Source organism: Chiloscyllium punctatum, chromosome 5 (genome assembly GCF_047496795.1).
Source record: "Chiloscyllium punctatum isolate Juve2018m chromosome 5, sChiPun1.3, whole genome shotgun sequence".
Lineage (NCBI taxonomy): Eukaryota > Metazoa > Chordata > Chondrichthyes > Orectolobiformes > Hemiscylliidae > Chiloscyllium > Chiloscyllium punctatum.
The window spans coordinates 34,359,924-34,381,311 of record NC_092743.1 but is presented as its reverse complement, the minus strand read 5'-3'; the positions used below and the strand labels follow the sequence as shown (position 1 = coordinate 34,381,311).

The window sequence follows — 21,388 nt, the reverse complement described above, 5'->3', positions numbered from 1 at the left end:
GACTTACCCCTCACAAATCCGTGCTGGCTGTCCCTAATCAAGCAGTGTCTTTCCAGATACTCATTAATCCTATCCCTCAGTACCCTTTCCATTACTTTGCCTACCACCAAAGTAAGACTAACTGGCCTGTAATTTCCGGGGCTATCCCTATTCCCTTTTTTGAGCAGGGGCACAACGTTCGCCACTCTCCAGTCCCCTGGTACCACCCCCATTGACAGTGAAGACGAAAAGATCATTGCCAATGGCTCTGCAATTTCCTCTCTTGCTTCCCACATAATCCTAGGATATATCCCGTCAGGGACTTGTCTATCCTCAAATTTTTCAAAATGCCCAACACATCTTCCTTCCTAACAAGTATCTCCTCTAGCTTACCAGTCTGTTTCATACTCTCGTCTTCAACAATACGGTCCCTCTCATTTGTAAATACTGAAGAAAAGTACTCATTCAAGACCTCTCCTATCTCTTCCGACTCAATACACAGTCTCCCACTACTGTCCTTGATCGGACCTACCCTCGTTAACAAAGGACGGAGTGCACAAGCAATACTGCATCTGCCGAAACCTGGGATTGAACCAGGGACCTTTAGACCTTCAGTGTAACGCTCTCCCAACTGAACTATTTCGGCAGCTGCTGCATGCTCAAATAGTGCTTCCCTATCTCTTCTGACTCCACACACAATTTCCCACTACTATCCTTGATTGGCCCTAATCTTACTCTCGTCATTCTTTTATTCCTATAGAATTACCTACAGAAAGCCTTAGTGTTTACCCTGATCCTATCTGCCAACAACTTCTCATGTCTCCCCCTGGCTCTTCTGAGCTCTCTCTTTAGGTCTTTCCTGGCTACCTTGTAACCCTCAAGCGCCCTAACTGAGCCTTCACATCTCATCCTAACAGAAACCTGCTTCTTCCTCTTGACCAGAGATTCCACTTCCTTCGTAAACCATGGCTCCCGCGCTGTACAGCTTCCTCCCTGCCTGACAGGTACATACTTATCTAGGACACACAGTAGCTTTTCTTTGAATAAGCTCCACATTTCTAATGTGCCGACCCTCTGCAGTTTCCTTCCCCATCCTATGCTTCCTAAATCTTGCATAATCGCATCCTATTTGCCTTTCCCCCAGCTGTAACTCTTGCCCAGTGGTATATACCTATCTCTTTCTATCACTAAACTAAACATAACAGAATTGTGATCGCTATACCAAAGTGCTCACCTACTTCCAAGTCTAACACCTGGCCGGGTTCATTACCCAGTACCAAATCTAATGTGGCCTCACCCCTTGTTGGCCTGTGTACATACTGTGTCAGGAAGCCCTCCTGCACACACTGGACAAAAACTGACCCATCTATAGTACTCGTACTATAGTGTTCCCAATCAATATTTGGAAAGTTGAAGTCCCCCATGACAACTACCTGTCTCTCTCACTCCTATCGAGAATCATCTTTGCTATCCTTTCCTCTACATCTCTGGAACTATTTGGAGGCCTATAGAAAACTCCCAACAGGGTGACCTCTCCTTTCCTGTTTCTAACTTCAGCCCATACTACCTCAGTTGACGAGTCCCCAAACATCCTTTCTGCAACTGTAATACTGTCCTTGACTAACAATGCCACATCTTCCTCTCTTTTACCATCTTCTCTGTTCTTACTGAAACATCTAAATCCTGGAACCTGCAACAACCATTCCTGTCCCTGCTTTAACCATGTCTCCGTAATTGCCACAACATTGAAGTCCCAGGTACCAACCCATGCTGCAAGTTCACCCACCTTATTCCAGATGCTCCTGGCGTTGAAGTAGACACACTTCAAACCAACTTCTTGCTTGCCGGTGCCATCTTGTGTCCCTGAAATTTGATTTTGGACCTCCCTACTCACAACCTTTTCTATACTTGACCTACAATTTTGGTTCCCAACGCCCTGTTGGATTAGTTTAAACCCACCCAATAACCTTAGCGAATTCCCCCCCCCCCCCGGATATTGGTACCCCTGTGGTTCAGATGAAGACCCATCCTGCTTGTAGAGGTCCCACCTATCCCAGAAAGAGCCCCATTTATCCAAGAATCCAAAACCCTCCCTCCTGCACCATCCCTGTAGCCACGTGTTCACCTCCTCTCTCTCCCTATTCCTTGCCTCACTAGCACGTGGCACGGGCAACAAACCAGAGACACAACTCTGTTCGTCCTAGCTCTAAGCTTCCATCCTAGCTCCCTGAATGTCTGCCTTAAATCCCCATCTCTCTTCCTACCTATGTGGACCATGACTTGGGGCTGCTCCCCTCCCCCTTAAGGATCCCAAAAACATGATCAGAGACACAAACCCTGGCACCTGGGAGGCAACACACCAACCATGAGTCTCTCTCATCACCACAGAATCTCCTATCTCTCTCCCTAACTATGGAGTCCTCAATGACTACTGCTCTGCTCCTCTTCCCCTTTTCCTTCTGAGCAGCAGGGACAGACTCTGTGCCTGAGCCCTGTACCACATTGCTTTCCTCTGGTAAGTTATCCCCCTCAACAGTATCCAAAACGGTATATTTATTGTTGAGGGGAATGGCCACAGGGGATCCATGCACCGCCTGCAGGTTCCCTTTCCATCCCCTGACTGTAACCCATTTGCCTTTTTCTTGTACCTTAGGAGTGACTACCTCCCTGTAACTCCTCTCATTAACCCCCTCTGCCTCCCGAATGATCCGAAGTTCATCCAGCTCCAGCTCCAGTTCCCTAATGCTGTTTTCGAGGAGCTGGAGTTAGATGCACTTCCTGCAGATGTAGTCAGCAGGGACACTAGTGGTGACCCTTACCCCCCACATTCTGCAGGAGGAACATTCAACTGCCCTAACCTCCATTCCCACTATTCTAAATTCCCAAAGAGACTGATGAAAAAATAAGGAATAAAAAAAAACTCGTTACCTTACCAATCTGGTGCACAGGTTAGAGGAGGAGGATGGGTGGGAGACACTACCCGTGTAGTGTTTTGGGTAATGCAACCACACAAACATATATCTTCCCAGAAGTCCTTCGCTCCTCTGGCAAAATGGAATCCTGACTCCCGAGGTAAGTCCCTTTTAATGCGAGAAAACTCACCCTTCCTGGCAGCCCTCGCTTCACCTCTCCTTCTCTCCTCGCCTTTCTGGCAAAAAATTTTTTAATTGAATTCCTAACCTTACACTCGCAATGATAGAGAGTGTTTATGATACAGTGTCCCTACCTCTGGACCAGTATGCCAAAGTTAAAGTCCTATCTGCTCCACGGATGTGTAATAGTATTTAGATTAGATTACTTACAGTGTGGAAACAGGCCCTTCGGCCCAACAAGTTCACACCCGACCCGCAACCCACCCAGACCCATTCTCCTACATTTACCCCTTCACCTAACACTATGGGCAATTTAGCAAGGCCTGGATTTTTGGATTGTGGGAAGAAACCAGAGCAAAATCCACATAGTCGCCTGAGGTGGGAAGTGAACCCAGATCTCTGGCACTATGAGGCAGTAGTGCTAACCACTGTGCCACCATGCCTCCCTAAACAGTTTAGTTGGAAAATATTTATAATAGCCCTTGAACCAGGCATGTTTCTCCTGATATCTTGAGGAGACTGATGAAAAGCAGTGGACTCACTGGAAGTTCCTCAGGGCTCTGTAAACTGATCCTTTTGCCATTAATAACAACAATTGACTTGCATGATTTCAATCAGCTACCTATCCAACATAATTGCTGTCATTCAATCCCATGAGATCTATTTTTTCTTAATTTTTCTGTGCTGTAATCCATCAAGTGCTTTTGATGGCAATTAAACTGAACAAGAGCAACATAAATAACTTCACCCACTATTCTGCTCATTTTCTTAAAGAACTCAATCATGTTAGCGAGCCAAAACTTCACTCCTAAATCCATCTGCATCAGCTCTAATAACTGTTAAACTCTCCAGCAGATTAATCATATTTCATAATACTATCCAGAGCTATGATCCCACCCAAGGCAAACACACGAGCCTGTAAATTTCCAAGCATTAGTGGCTCATGCTTGACCTGCTCCATTTCCTTTTCCACTCTGCAGTAAATTACATCAGACCCTGCAGCAAACCAGCAGCTGGAGGCAAAGTAATATCAGTCAAAGCTTTTGCAGTTGCTTCAAACAAAGCAATTTTACATTCAACTCCATCCTGCAATACTGAGCAGTGGCATCATCTTCAGAAATGAAAACTGAAGTGAAGTATTTGTTTAGTTTATCAGCCAGATATTTATCTTGGCAAATAAACTTGTCTTGAAAAGACCAACACAGTCATGGACTGTTGTCTAACTCAACAATATTGTTGGTCTTCCGATTAGAACTATCATTAACACCTATCCATTTCTTCTAATGCTATTATAACATTCCCTTATACTTAAATTTATCCTTGGCACAAAAAAAAATGTTCTTTTTGGAATCAAAGTATTCCATAGCCAAGAAAGTAATGACAGTGTAAACGTGCCAAGATTCTCTGCAAATTCCATTTGAGCATCACTTTCCTTTGAATCCTTCCTGTCCCAAAGATATACAAAGTGTCAGATCCTGTCTTGTGTGCAGTTCTGGTCTCCAAATTTGAAGAAAGACATGCTGGCTATTGAGGGAGTGCAGCGTTGGTTCACGAGGTCAATTCCTGAAATGGCGGGACTACCTTACGCTGATAGACGGGAGCGACTGGGCTTGTATACCCTTGAGTTTAGAAGACTGAGAGGGGATCTGATTGAGACATATAAGATTATTAAAGGATTGGACACTCTGGAGGCAGGAAACATGTTTCCACTGATGGGTGAGTCCAGAACCAGAGGACACAGCTTAAAAATATGGGGTAGACCATTAAGGACAGAGATGAGGAGAAACTTCTTCACCCAGAAGAAGTGGCTGTGTGGAATGCTTTGCCCCAAAGGGCAGTGGAGGCCCAGTCTCTGGATTCATTTAAGCAAGAGTTGAATAGAAGTCTCAAGGATAGTAGAATCAAGGGTTATGGAGATAAGGGAGGAACAGGATACTGATTAAGGATGATCAGCCATGATCATATTGAATGGTGATGCAGGCTCGAAGGGCAGATTGGCCTACTCCTGCACCTATTGTCTATTGTCTATTATCCTTTCATATTAATTTAAAAATAATCTGTTCTTCTCTTTATCATATTTATTATTCCCCAACAGCCAAACTTCAAGTGTAGTCTGAAAACAGAAAGGGAACCAAAGGAAATGCATAGGGCTGGATAATGGATTTCATGTAAACGTCAGGCATTATCATATTAAATGGTAAAGCAGATTTGAAAGGCTGAAAGAATAGATGTAGATTTATTGTTAATTGTTATATGAAGATGTAGTAAAAAGTATTTCTTCACATGCTATATGCAAAATATCATGACGCTTTGGCACGCCATCTTGAAACACTGAATATAAAGCAAGATTTTACTGCAATACAGTTCATTTTGTTTTCTTCTTCTTTTTCCTCCTCCGATGCTTCTCACGTCGCTGCTTGACATCGACCGGAGTCTCTGAAACGGATCCTGGGTTTCCATATTAGGCTCTGTGGTCTCAGCTAGGGGCATCCACCACTCCATGACTGCTGCATCTGAGCTGGAGACATGGGCTAGGGGAAGCATAGGTTCCATACCTCCTGTTCTCAATCTGAAGCTCCTGTTGTCACTGCCGCCAGTCCACCACCCATCCCTTTCAATGATGCTTCCGCTCCTTCAGACACCACAGCCTAGCTGCAGACCAGGAGCCTCGGCTCAGCCTGCAAGTCTGGGCCAAGGGAGTCAGCACAAGACCTGCTCCTAACTCATCAGGAGACTGTTATGAAGATGTAGGTGAAGTATACCTTTGAAGAGGGTTAAAAGCTAGCAGTGACAGCCCCAAGTGTTCTCAATAAACACAAATAACATATGCTCCAGCTACTGGAGTAGCTGGATGACTGGAAATGACAAAAAGCAGATTCAAATTAGTTTAAATTATACTCTGAAAAACACCAAACTCCAATCAAGTTTGAATTGAGTGTATCGACAACCTTAAAAGCCAATGACACAATTCCATGCTCTGGGGTATAAGGCCAGAGAAAAATTGAATAGTTGAGTGGAGAACTGTCCAGCTACCAGCTTGTAAAAGACTGCTTAGAAAATAGCTCTCTTAAAAATATCTTTATCGATCAGTAACCTATGAAGCAGAATCCCGAAGAAGAAGAAAAGAAGACACAGGAAGGTCCAAATAGAAGAACCGAAAGCTGCCTAGTTTTGAGATAAGAAGTTTTGTTTTGTAAATCTTAATTGGGAGTTTTATTGGACTAGTATTATAGAAGGGAACGTAAAAAGTAGATTAGAGTAAGGACTTGTAAACAGTTGTTAGTTAATTATTCTCTGTTATACTTTAGGAGATAAAGTTGTTAATTTTTACTTTAACTGGTTCTTGGCCTATCGAATTTTTACAGATTACAGCATGGGATAAATATTTTCTATATTGTTGGTTTACATTAAGCAGGAGGGTTTACTCTGTGTCTTAACAGTCAGGTCTGTGATCTGAACTGGTTTAGACTTGAATAGATTTGGGGGCATGAAAAGTCCCAGCAGATTTATACACTTGCAGGTCAGGGTCCTAGATCTTTAAATAAAACGTAAGTGAGGCAGTTTGTTTACTTTCTGTGACTTCATTGAGCAAATTAAAAGCGAGAGAAATAGCTCTTAAAACTGCTGAAGAAGTTTTGGGATTTGAAGATGATTCTCAAATTTGCCAAGAAAGTTTAGAAGGAAAGAAAAAGGCCATACTTTTAGAATTAGAAAATAAATTAGATCTAGGTTTAACCAAGGACAAATGTAAAGCTGAAATTGTAAATGTGTTACTCAAACACTTCGGTATATCAGAGAAACAGACAAGTGCAGTAGAGGTAGAAAAACTTAAATTACAAATGAGGAAAACATAGTTAGAAGATAGACATAGAGAGAGGAAAAAGAGAGGGAGAGAGAAAGGGAAATAGAGAGAGAACAGAGGGAAAAAGAGAGACAAGGAAGAGAAAGAGAGAGAGAGAAAAGAGAGTGAAAGAGAGAGAATTTGAACTTGAGAAGTTGCAAATTAGTCAGCAAAGTCAAGTTACAGGATGGAGATTAAAAGAGAAGGTAGTAATATATACAAATATGTCAAAACTCTGCTACATTTTGATGGGCAAGATGTTGAAACCTTCTTTATTTCATTTGAAAAATTTATGAGAGAGATGGAGTGGTCTGAGGATTTATGGGTAATGCTAGTTCAGACTAAACTGATAGGCAGAGCCAATGAGATATTTGCTGTGCTATCAGATGAGGGGGGGGGGGGGTGTCAAGAGATTATCAAGAGGTTAAAAAGGCTATTTTAAATGCTTATGAATTGGTACCAGAAACATAGACACAGCGGTTCAGAAACACAAAGAAGGAACCAGATCAGACTCATGTTGTGTTCGAAAGAATTAAACATAGTGATTTTGATCGATGGGTGTGTGCTTTGAAAATAGATAGGACCTATGAGTTTCTAAGCAAGATTATCCTACTGGAGGAGTTTAAAAACTCACTTCCAGAGATGGTAAGAATTCATGTGGAGGAACAGAAAGTTCAGGAAGTGAGAAGAGCAGCAGAATTAGCAGGTGAGTATATATTGGAGTGGTGCTGGAAAAGCACAGCAGGTCAGGCAGCATCCGAGGAGCAGGAAAATTGATGTTTCGGGCAGAAGCTCTTCATCAGGAATGATGCCTAAGACAAGCTTCCACCCAGAATTTCATCCAGTGAGGGATAGAAGTTTGGAGAAAGGGAGATTCTACACGACTAAACCAAGAGTAGAGAAGGCTGGTAAGATTTTACCACAGGTTAAAGAAGCCCAAGAGGGTGAACAAGAGGTATAAGGCCTCAAGTGTTTCCACTATAATAGAGTGGGACACAGAAAATTGCAGTGCCGGTGGTTTCAGAAGGGCACTGAGAAAAGGTGTTTTCACTGTCAGAAGGTGGGACACATAAAGACACAGTGCTGATTGTTAAAGGAAGGCACTATGGGAAAAGATGTGGTAAAAAAGCTAAACCAGTGGCATTAGTGAAGGTAGTAAAGGAGACCCCAGGAAGAGCCGAGGAGCTGCAAGAGAGTGCACAGCCTAGGCAGGAACTGGATATGGAGTTAATACCTGATCTCTACAAAGAATTTGCCTCTGTGGGTAAAGTTTACTCAGAAAGAACAGGGGGAAAAGGACAAGTAGTTATAATTTTGAGAGATACAGGATCAAACCAGTCGTTGATAGTAAGGGTTGAGTGAGTATGCACTCTTTCTGATCTGTTACCCAAGGGTGTGGTAATTTGTGGGATAGATGGACAGAAATTTAGTGTTCCCCTTTGTAAGATCAAGTTGGAGTGTCAACTTAAGACTGGGGAAGTTACAATAGGAGTGATTGACAGAGTGTCAGTTCCAGGAATTCAGTTTGTCCTTGGGAATATTTGGCAGGATCCAAGATGGGAGTGACACTCCTTGTTGTGGAGAAGACCAAGAAACTGAGGAGTTAAAACAAAAAATATCCTGGTATTTTCCCAAACTGTGGAGTAACTAGATCCCACTATCATAAGGCACAACACAAAGGGAAAAGTAAAGAAAGATGAAGGAGTTGAGATTCAGTTAGCGGACACCCTGTTTGACGTAATGTTGCAGGAAAAACCTTAACAGGCAGTGGGTCAGACAGAAGTGTTTAGTCCTGAAAGGCTAAGAGACTTGCCACAGCAAGACAGGACAATAAAAGTTGTATATGTGGATGTGTGCTCTGAAAAGGAGGTAGACAATATTCCAGAGGGTCATTATCTGAAAGATAGAATCCTCAAATGGAAATGGAGACCATGGCAGGTTAGTGCAGAGGAGAAATGGCTGAAGTGTACCAGATTGTGTTCCCGGTAGCATATAGACAGGAGGTGATACAGCCAGCACATGAACTAGTTCTAGAGGTTACCTAGGGATACGAAAGACTCGGGCTAAGATACAAAGACATTTTTATTGGCCTGGAATGCACAAGAATGTGGTTAACATTTGCCATACGTGTCATACATGCCAAATGATAGGTAAGCCACAGGCGGTAATGAAATCAACACTTTTGTTGCCAATTCCCGCATTTGAATAATGGGTTATAATTGATTGTGTAGGTCCCCTCCCAGAACTAAAAGTGGAAACCAGTACTTGTTAACCATAATGGATGTGTCTACTAGTTTTCCAGAGGTAATTCCATTTTGGAACATCAAGACAAAAAGAGTTGTAGAGCAGTTAGTAGCTTTCTTCATACCTAGGGTCAAGTTTTATTGTTCGTCTGTTTAGGGAGGTTATGGATAGGTATACAGCACTTTAAATCCAGTTTGTATCATCTTGAATCCCAGGGAGCTTTAGAAAGGTGGGATCAGACCTTGAAGACAGTGTTGAGAGCATACTGTCAGGATTACCCGAATGATTGGGATAAAGGTATTACATTCAAATTGTTTGCCATTAGAGATGCCCCAAACAAATCTACTCAGTTTACTTCCCTCAAGTTACTATTGAGTCATGAAGTGAGAGGCCCTTCGAAATTAATTACAGAGAGCACAGTATAGAATGAAGTAGGTGGCAGGTAAAAGTTCAGAGACTTGGATGTTTTCCCCAGGGAATAACATGTTCGTACTGTTACCAGTGATAGGAGAGCCCTTCAAAGCCAGGTTTAGTAGTCCCGATCAAATTGAGAAAAAGTTGAGTCAGTGAACTATCCAATAAAGATGCCAGATAGAAAGAAAAGGTATTGAGTACGTCATGTGAAGCCGTATTGTACGAGAGAGAAAGAACTTGAGTAACAGGTATTAATTACTACCCCACAAAGTGAGGAATCAAATCCAGATGATATGGATTTTGAGGTGCCTCAAAATCGATTAAAAAATGAAGAAGTCCTTGAGAAGTGGGATAGGTTAGTAAGCATTCTGTCTCAAGATCATAGAACTTAATTGAAAAATTTGTTACTACGGTAGAAGGACATATGTAAGAATCAGGTGGGGAGGGCTAATGCTATTGCACATGAAGTAGGGAATACTGCTCCAATAAAACCACACCCCTACCGGCTCAATCATTTCAAAGCCAGACAGGTCCAGAAGGAGGTAGAGGCCATGCTCGAAGAAAACATCATCGAACCAAGTCAGAGCAAGTGGAGTTCGCTGATCGTCTTAGTTCCCAAACCGGACGGGACTCAATGATTCTGCATGGATTATCGGAAGATCAATGCCATTACAAAATCGGACTGATTGCCAATTCCTAGATTGGAGGACTGTATTGGGAAAGTCAGACAAGCTGGTTACATCACCAAGTTGGTTACTGGCAGGCCCCTTTATCCGAGACAGTGAAAGAAATTTCTGCGTTCGTAACCCCTAATGGGCTACATCGGTTTAAAGTGATACCCTTTGGAATGAAGAACACATCCGCCACATTCCAAAGACTCATGAACAGAGTTGTGGCTGGGTTAACAAACTGTGCAGTCTATCTGGACGATGTAATGACATTTAGTAAGATCACATGGTACAGTTTGCAGAGCTCTTTGAACAACTACAGGAAGCAAAAGTAGTGATAAACTTAAATAAATGGGAATTCGCGAAAGCAGAGGCCACGTTCTTGGGACATAACTTTGGTCATGGAAGGCTGACCCCCTACGGAATGCAAAGACAAAGGCCATCGAGGAATTTCCATGCCCAAACTCAAAGAAAGAAGTGCTTCAATTCTTAGGACTCAGTGGATTCTATCGGAAGTTTGTTCCAAACCTCAGCAGTGTAGTGGCACCATTCACCGATTTGCTGAAGAAGAACACAAAGTTTCGGTGGACAGAACCATGCCAGGAGGCATTCGATCATTTGAAATGGATATTAACCACCAAACCAGTTTTAGCTACACCAAACTTTTCAAAACCTTTTAGAGTTGCCATTGTGGCTCGTGACATTAGAGTTGGAACTGTCTCCTACAGGAAGGTGAGGATGGGATTGAACTGCCAGTTGGTTACTTTTCGAAGAAGATCAACATCCACCAGAGGAAATACTCCACAATCAAAAAGGAACTATCGAGTTTGGTACTGGCCTTACAGCATTTTAATGTGTATGTCACGAACAATGTGTCAGAGATGGTTGTGTACATTGACCACAATCTGCTTAATTCTTAGAGCATTTTAAAGATAAGAATATGAAACTATTTCATTGGAGTCTTATGTTACAGACTTTTAATGTTGCGGGTCAGAAGAATGTAATCGCAGATGCGTTATCGTGGATTTAACTGATAGAGTTTAGATGAGAATTGTCTTTAATACACATACAGGTATATGGGAAAAAGTTAAAGTTAACTTATATTAAAATTATCTGTATGTTAGAGTAAGCTATCTTTTAAAAGTAGCGATAAAAATGAAGCCATCTTTTCATTATGATGGTTCATTTTTTTCTTCGGGCGCAGGTGTTTTGAAGATATGGATATATCTTTAAGAGAGTTAAGGACTTGGCGAGTACACAGAGTACTGGAGAATTTACAAAGTAACATTTAGTACAGAACAAACAGCACTCGCTGAGTTGCTATGAGACAAAAACACAGATTCAATTTCGGCCAATCAGTTTAAATTATACTCCAAAAAATATCAAACTCCAATCCAATTTCGATTGAGTATATTGACAATCTTCAAAGCCAATGACACGATCTGATGCTTTGGGGATGTAAGACCGGGGAAAATTGAACAGTTGGGAGGAGCATGTAAACAGACTGACTGCAAAATAGCTCTCTTTAAAAAAGGTACCTTTTCGATCTGACCTGTGACTCAGAAATTTGTAAGAAAGAGAAAAGAAGACACAGGAAGATCCGAAAAGAAGAACAAAAGCTGCCTCGTTTTGGGATAAGAAGTATGGCGTTGTAAAAGAAGATCAATATCTACCAGAGGAAATACTTCACAATCGAAAAGGATCTATTGAGTTTGGTCCTGGCCTTGCAGCATTGTAATGTGTATGCCATGAACAATGTATCGGAGATGATTGTGTACACTGACCACAGTCCACTGACATTCTTAGAATATTTTAAAGATAAGAATATATTGGAGTCTTATGTTACAGATTTTTAATTTAAAAATCATACATGTTGGGGTGAGATGTTTTATTGCGTATTTAACTGATAGAGTTTAGATGAGATTTGTCTTTATTTAATGCTTTACACATATTTTAATGATTTAGGATGTGTGGATTGGAAAAGTAGATTCCAAGGCAAGAGCGTAATTGATATGTGGAACTTGTTCAAGGAGCAACTATTGAGTGTCCTTGATAAGTACATACCTATCAGGCAGGGAGGAAAGGGTCGTGTGAGGGAGCCGTGGTTTAATAAGGAGTTGGAATCCCTTGTTAAATGGAAGAGGGCGGCCTTTGTAAAGATGAGGCGTGAAGGTTCAATAGGGGCGATTGAGAGTTATAAGGTAGCCCGGAAGGACCTGAAGAGAGAGCTAAGAGCAGCAAGGAGGGGACATGAAAGGTCCTTAGTAGGATTAGGGAAAACCCTAAGGCTTTCTATAGGTATGTTAGGAATAAAAGAATGACTAGGGAAGGAATAGGTCCAATCAAGGATAGTAATGGGAAGTTGCGTGTGGAGGCTGAAGAGATTGGGGAGGCGCTGAATGAATACTTTTCGTCAGTATTCACTCAGGAACAGGACATTGTTGTCGATATGAATACTGAGGCACGAATAAGTAGAATGGATGGCTTTGAGATATGTAGAGAAGAGGTGTTGGAAATTCTGGCAAGGGTGAAAATAGATAAGTCCCCTGGGCCTGATGGCATTTATCCTAGGATTCTCTGGGAAGCAAGGGAGGAGATTGCAGAGCCATTGGCCTTGATTTTTGTGTCCTCTTTGTCGACAGGAGTAGTGCCAGAGGACTGGAGGCTAGCAAACATGGTTCCCTTGTTCAAGAAGGGGAGTAGGGATAATCCTAGTAACTATAGGCCAGTGAGTCTCACTTCTGTTGTGGGCAAAGTCTTAGAGAGAATTGTAAGGGATAGGATTTATACACATCTGGATAAGAAGAATGTGATCAAGGATAGTCAGCATGGTTTTGTGAAGGGCAGGTCGTGCCTCACAAACCTTATTGAATTCTTTGAGAAGGTGACTAAGGAGGTAGATGAGGGGAAAGCGGTAGATGTGGTATATATGGATTTTAGTAAGGCGTTTGATAAGGTCCCCCATGGTAGGCTACTGCAGAAAATACAGAGATATGGCATTGAGGGTGAGTTGGAGGTTTGGATTAGGAATTGGCTCTCTGGAAGAAGACAGAGGGTAGTAGTTGATGGCAAAGGTTCATCTTGGAGTGCCGTCACTAGCGGTGTTCCGCAAGGATCTGTTTTGGGACCATTGCTGTTTGTCATTTTTATAAATGACCTGGAGGAAGGGTTAGAAGGTTGGGTGAGCAAGTTTGCGGATGATACGAAAGTCGGAGGAGTTGTAGACAGTGAGGAAGGATATGGCAGGTTACAGCGGGATATAGAGAAGCTGCAGAGCTGGGCAGAAAGGTGGCAAATGGAGTTCAATGTAGCTAAGTGTGAAGTGATTCACTTTGGTAAGAGTAATAAAAAGATGGATTACTGGGCTAATGGTAGACTACTTGGTAGTGTGGAAGAGCAGAGGGATCTTGGTGTCCATGTACACAGATCTCTGAAAGTTGCCACCCAGGTAAATAGTGCAGTGAAGAAGGCATATGGCGTACTGGCTTTTATTGGTAGAGGAATTGAGTTCCGGAGTCCTGAGGTCATGCTGCAGTTGTATAAGTCTCTGGTGCGGCCGCATCTGGAATATTGTGTGCAGTTTTGGTCGCCATACTATAGGAAGGATGTGGAGGCACTGGAACGGGTGCAGAGGAAGTTTACCAGGATGTTGCCTGGTATGGTAGGAAGATCCTATGAGGAAAGGCTGAGGCACTTGGGGTTGTTTTCATTGGAGAAAAGAAGGTTTAGGGGTGATTTGATAGAGGTGTACAAGATGATTAGGGGGTTAGATAGGGTTGACAGTGAGAACCTTTTTCCACGTATGGAGTCAGCTATTACAAGGGGGCATAGCTTTAAATTAAGGGGGGGTAGATATAGGACTGATGTTAGGGGTAGGTTCTTCACTCAGCGAGTCGTAAGTTCATGGAATGCCCTGCCAGTAGCAGTAGTGGACTCTCCCTCTTTATGGGTATTTAAGCGGGCATTGGATAGGTATATGGAGGATAGTGGGTTAGTGTAGGTTAGGTGGGCTTTGATCGGCGCAACATCGAGGGCCGAAGGGCCTGTACTGCGCTGTATTCTTCTATGTTCTATGTTCTATGTTCTATGTTCTAAAACTGTCCTTAACGTCTTTAACAAACCATGTTTGGGCCGCTTTCCATCGTATGCTTTCGCCCAAAAGGAATGTATGACTACTGCAGTGTATGCATTCATTGCTTAAACATAATCATTACCTATCCACTGTTAAGTCTTTTAATCAAATTACCCAGTCTATTGGAGCCAAATCACAATTCATAACTTAGTAGTTTCCTTTTTTTTAGGTTTAGAATCCTAACTGACTTCACTTTCTGTCTCAATGAAGACTTCTGACATGTTATGGTCACTTTTTCCTGAAGGACCTTTCAAAACAAGGTTATTAATCACCCCTATTCATTGCACAAAACCAAATCGAGAATAGACTGCTTCCTCAATGTTTTGGGTTTTGTAGACCCAGTAATTCAGCCACCACAGTAATGTTGCTAATGTGATTTAGACCATAAGAAATAAGAACAGGAGTAGACCATTCATCCCATTGAACTGCAGTCCCTATGTACATTAAGGTCACTAATAATTAGTGGAGTACTCTTGTTTCATGTATCTCTAATTTCCTGTTTGATGCCATTTCTATTTTATCACAATCAGGGATCTGAGTGTGCCGGTCCACAGAACGTGCAGCACCCATAGATAACACAGGTTAAAAAGGCCTGTGACATGCTTGCCTTCATTGAAAGGAGCGTTGAGTATAAGAATAGGCAGATTATGCTGCAGCTTTATAGAACTTTAGTTCGGCCACACTTGGAATACTGAATACAGTTCTAGTCACCACATTACCAGAAGGATGTGGATGATTTGGAGGCAGTACAGAAAAGGTTTACAAGCATGTTGCCTGGTATGGGGTCTTCAGCTATGAAGAAAGTTTGGATAGACTGGGTTTGTTTTCACTGGAATGCAGGAGTTGAGGGGCGACCTGATAGAAGTTTATAAGATTATGAATGGCACGGCTAGAGTGGAAAGTCTGAGGTTTTTTTCCCAGGGTAGGGGACTCAATTATTAGGGGACACAGGTTCAAGATGCGAGGGAGGAAGTTTAAAAGAGATGTGCGATACATGTTTTGTCATACAAAGGATGGTGGGTGCATGGAATGCGCTGCCAGAGGAGGTGGTGGAATAGTAGCATTCAAGAAGCACCTGGATGAGTACATGAATAGGAAGGGAACAAAGGGATAAGGATCCTATAAATGAGGATAGCTTGAGTATGGAAGGGCAAAATTTGTCAGCTCAATCTTGGAGGGCTGATGGGCCTGTTCCTGTACTGTATTGGTCTTTGTTCCTCTTTGTTTTGAAGCCTATAGGCAACTCACATGAATGTTTTTTTGCCCTTGTTGTTAACTCTTTCCAGAGTGACTTCACATCTAGACTTCCTACACAAATATACTTTCTCAATGCTACATGAAATAATGTTCTAGTAACAGGGCCATGCCACCTCCTTTTCCATTTTGCCTGTCCTTCTTAAAGATTGAATACTCTTGGATGTTCAATTCTCAGCCTTGGTCACCCTGCGACTATGTCTCTGCAGGAATCATACAGCGTGGAAACAGATCATTCGGTTCCACCTGACCATGTCAACCAAGTTTTCCAAATGAATGTAGTTCCATTTTCTTGCATTTAGCCCATATCCCTCTAAATTTTTCCTTTTTCTATACATGACCAAATGTCTTTTAAATTTTGCAACTGTACCTGCACCTACCACTTTGACTGGCAGTTCATTTCAGATACGAACCACCCTCTGTGTGAGAAAGGTGTCCTTCAGGTCCTTATTAAATCTTTATCATCTCACCTTAAAATTATGCTCTTTAGTTTTTAACTCCACTACCCTAGTGAAAAGACTTTGCTATTCACCTTAATAACAATTATATAGTACTCAGTACAAATTTTTGCAACGTTAATTGACTTTATTGGAAATGCTGTACGTATTCAGACAACACCTTAGCCTGTCTTATTGACATTTTTACACATTTTGCATATTTCAGCATTATTTTTTAATACTACGTGCCACCTTTGCCATCACCAATTAATGCCCAGCAAAGGGCCTCATCCAATGGATGTTCATATTAAACCCCTCTTGCCCCACTTTCCTTTCTCCATCCTCAAATCCCCTTCCTCCTCCATGTCCCACTCAAACCCACTCTTCCCCTCCCCCCTCCATTTTCGTCCCCTTTCCCTCTCCCTCTATCCCTCTCCTCTTCCTATCCTCCTCTTCTCCTCCTCCTCCTGACATCACTCAACTGCTTGGGTCCCTGTTGCATTTAAGGCCTCCAATGGATATAGTACCAGCAGCAACTACCACCACCTCCCCATTGGCACTACAGAGTACATAAGAGCTATCAGCCTGGTGTTAAGGACAATGGGGGAAGTAATCCCACAAAATGAAGGAAAAAGAGGTGATGTGGCTCCCCATCACTTGCACAAAATTGCACCTACTATCTCTTTCATTTTGCACAGATACTGACTGCCACGCAGAATATTTCCATCATTTTGCTTTTATTAACCTTTTCTATCTCATTTAATCTGTTGTATCCTTTATAAATTTCTGCTTGTATTCTTTATCATTAAAATATATTGTTGGTTTCCTAATTAACTGCCTATTTGTATTCTGTTATTTGAATGGAGTCCAGAACAAGAAGGCATAGGTTAGGGGTGGGTGGGGAAATATTTAAAAGGGACTTAAGCGGCAACTTTTTCACGCAGAGGGTAGTGCGTGTATGGAATAAGCTGCCAGAGGAAGTGGTGTTGGCTGGCACAATTACAACATTTAAAGGTCATCTGGATCAGTACGTGAATGGAAAGGGTTTCGAAGGATATGGGCCAAGTGCTGGCAAATGGGACTGGATTAATGTAAGATATCTGGTCAGCATGGACGGATTGGACCAAAGGCTCTGTTTCTGTGCTGTACATCTCCATCACTAACAGTGCAAATGGGCAACCAATCCACAATCCTATACTTTGAACACAAGAATAAATTTATAACTCTCTTTTCTTTCCAAAATCCCTTTCAATCATCCTGTGGCACTAAGGCCACTGAATGGTAAACCTGTTAAAGGATGTAAGTTTGCTTGCTGAGCTGGAAGGTTCATTTCCAGATGTTTCATCACCATGCTCGGTAACATCTTTGGTGAGCTCCAGGCGAAGCACTGCTAATAACTTCTGCTTTCTATTTATATGTTTGGGTTTCTTTGGTTTGGTGATGTCATTTTCTGTGGTGATGTCATTTCCTGTTTTTTTTCTCAGGGGGGTCTAACTTGATGTGTTTGTTGATAGAGTTCCGGTTAGAATGCCATGCTTCTAGGAATTCTCGTGCGTGACTCTTTTGGCTTGTCCTTGAATGGATGTATTGCCCCAGTCTAAGTGGTGTCCTTCCTTATCTGTATGTAATGATATTAGTTAGAGAGGGTCATGTCGTTTTGTGGCTAGTTGATGTTCATGTATCCTGGTGGCTAGTTTTCTGCCTGTTTGTCCAATGTAGTGTTTGTTACAGTTCTTGCATGGTATTTTGTAAATGACATTAGTTTTGCTTGTTGTCTGTATAGGGTCTTTCAAGTTCATTAGCTGCTGTTTTAGTGTGTGAGTGTGTTGGTGGGTTTGTGGGCTACCATGATGCCAAGGAGACTGAGTAGTCTGGCAGTCATTTCTGAGATGTCTTTGATGGAGGGGAGAGTGGCTAGGGTTTCTGGACATGTTTTGTCTGCTTGTTTGGGTTTGTTGCTGAGAAATAAGCAGATTGTGTTCATTGGGCACCCATTCCTTTTGAATACACGGTGTAGGTGATTTTCCTCTGCTCTGCTCTGCTGCAGTGTGCGTTGGCTCGTTGAAATAATGTTCTGATGCAGTTTGTGGATGTTAGGATAATTGCTTCTGTAATTCAATATTTTGTCTGCATGTGTTATTTTTCTGTAGACAAGTCTTCTCAAAACTCACTAAAACCTGTTTAAGATTAGTATAAATTCAGTTAGTTCAATCTATATTAAAAAGATACATGCCGTCATTGACTTCTACATAAAGGGCTCATTTACAATACATTAATTTTAATTTGGTCAGAGTGATGAGAAGGCAAGGGTACATTTAGAGGCAATGAGGAATGAGAAAGAAAAATAGTCTTTATAAATGACTTCCACATCATCCGGATGACCCCAAAGTGCTTTACGCTAATCAATCACCTTTGAACTCTAGGCACTGTTGTCACATATAAAACAGCAACTAAGTTGCTCATTGAAAAATTCAAAGGACAACAATATGATAATAATTAAATAATTTATGTTGGTAATGTTTGTTAAAATTAGACAAGATATAAAAGAGAAAATCCATGCATTTCTTTGAAAAGTGACACAATTTCTTTTTAAATCTCTAATTGGGAGGGCAAATAAAATTTAGCATCTCATTCAAAACACAGTTCTTCAGATAGTGCAGCACTCCCTCAAAACTCCACTGTATTGTCAGCCTAAATGATATTTTAAAGTTTTTGGAGTGGGACTTGAATTAGTGCCTCAGATCGAATGCTCTTATGACAAAGCCACACAGGCCCAGGAAGAGGAACAGCTAACAGAAGGTGGTTAAAGCAGAAACGTTGTAACCATATCTAACACGTGTCACATCTGCTGGTTCAATCAGAATTTAAATATATAAGCATGTGACTATCAAGAGCAGACAGTCATTTTTAAAGTCCAAAATTCCATTGGAATTATGTTAGGGTTTTCAGTTAAATCCCTACAAGGTTGTACCATAAAAGGCAGTTTAATTCTTGTTTTACAACCTGGAGCAGAGGTCACATGAAAGAGTACTTTGACACTATTAAAAACAAATTGCTTGACAGAGAGTAAAATGGCAGGTTAGCATTCCACAAAATTGGTTTTTAACATGATCATATCTACATTCATTGTCTTCTTGTCCAAAGACATACTGAACCCCAGAACCATAATCTTTAACATGGTTAAGGCAACAGGCAGATTCCAAATGCATCCTAAACAGAGGATCAAACTTCAAACTGTTGCCGTCAATCTGACCATCCATTCATTTGAAGTAACTCGTCTCCTATGGAGTCTGAGTTCCTGAGGTAACAGACACTTTTGAAAGCATGTTGTACTTAACCAGTGGTAATGCCTTCAATTATGTTCTATATTTAGCTGACAGGAACTTCTGCCGCAATTACCATCCACCATTGTATTGGGTTGGATGATAGACACGATGATTCTCAATTTGATTGATCACATGATTGCACATTGGCTCAGTGCTTAGCACTGCTGCCTCACAGCACCATTTATTGTATCCATTGCTCCCAATGTGGTCTCCTCTACATTGGGGAGACTGGATGCCTCCTCACAGAGTGCTTCAGGGAACATCTCTGGGACACCCGCACCAATCAACCCCACCGCCCTGTGGCCCAACATTTCAACTCCCTCTCCCACTCTGCCTAGGACATGCAGGTCCTGGGCCTCCTTCACCGCCACTCCCTCACCACCCAACACCTGGAGGAAGAACGCCTCATCTTCCACCTCGGAACACTTCAACCCCAGGGCATCAATGTGGACTTCACCAGTTTCCTCATTTCCCCTCTGCCCACCTTACCTCAGTTCCAAACTTCCAGCTCAGCACCATCCTCATGACCTGTCCTACCGGCCAATTTCCCTCCCCACCTATCCGCTCCACCCTCCCCTCTGACCTATCACCTCCATCCCCACCCCCATTCACCTATTGTACTCTTTGCTACCTTCCCCCACCCTCCTCTCTGACCTATCACCTCCTTGCTACCTTTTCCCCAGCCACACCCCAACCTCTACCCCCTCCCCCCTCCCCCCCCCTCCCCACCCCCGTTTATCTCTCCACTCTGGAGGCTTCCTGCCTCTTTGCCCAAAACGTTGATTCTCCTGCTCCTCAGGTGCTGCCTGACCTGCTGTGCTTTTCCAGCACCATTCTGATCTAAACTCTGGTTTCCAGCATCTGCAGTTCTTACTTTTGCCTCACAGCACCAGGAGCCAGGTTTGATTCCAGTCTTGGGTAACTGTCTATGTGCCCATAAAAAGAGAAGGCCATTGACCTTTTTGCAGCACTTCTGGCCATTCCTCTCTACACTGAACATAGATATTTTCTTCCTGTTGTACCTTCAAAATTTCCAATAAGATGGAAAGTGACAGTCAACACTTCTCTGCCAGAGGCTTCAAGCCTCAGCCTGAATATGCTTGTGAGCTCTGAAATAGCCACACCCCCTTCCTAGTAGCCCATTTGTAGACCCCATAGATTTCACTCGTCCTAAAGTCCACAAGTGAATCTATATGTGTCTGCCTCCCTTTCCCAGCCAGTGTCTGTTTACTGTGCATGCAGTATACGTAGTGCTGGCACAGGTGTGAGATTGACATAACATACTGTTGCATAGAAAGATGTGTGTCCCAAGACTAAGGACCACTGCCTGGTTATGTGACTGTGCTAAATGGCATGGTAAAATAAGACATGCATGCAGACAGACACAAAGTGAGTGAGCATGAGAGAGCATTAAGTGAGCAAGTGTAACAAAGCAAGTCAGTAGGCCTTTGATGCAACTTAGTCTTGTCTGTGAAATGGTGCCAATGATTCCACTGCAGTTTTTCAATGGTAATTCCTGGCGTGTCCTGCAATGCAAGTCTGTGCATCCAGAGTGCACTGCCAATGCAACGGAGAGGTGCTGGATGGTCATGATGGATCGCTGTCTTTGGAGGAAGACTGGGTGTAGCTGTTGTCTGTAGATCGTACTCTGGGAAGTGATTTGATCACAGGTAACATTGATGCTGCCTGGAGCATGGGCTGAATCCTCCAGGTGCATAGTCTGGCTGCTTAAATAACTCTTCAGAGGCCAGCATCCTATCATCAATCACATTTTATTTACAAATGCATAGCCTTTGACAACAGCACTACCTATCACTGAGTCAGGCATTGTGGATCTCAATATCCCTGACTTTCATTCTCTTATGTCAGCAAGGGCTCCCGCTTGGACCAGATCAACAGCCCCAATCAGGGAACTCATATCTTATGAGGTTGAGGTGGCTGACCTTGTTACAATCACTACAGCTTCTACGTTGAATGTTCCCAACACTGAGTTTGTTCAGA

General features: G+C 42.4%; 1 non-coding gene across 1 annotated transcript; it reads right to left on the bottom strand.

Annotated features, from left to right (window-relative positions):
- Positions 1-552: 552 nt before the first annotated feature.
- On the bottom strand, positions 553-625 carry trnaf-gaa (transfer RNA phenylalanine (anticodon GAA)). The gene has a single exon. It is a non-coding gene; the product is annotated as a tRNA-Phe (tRNA).
- Positions 626-21,388: the final 20,763 nt, after the last annotated feature.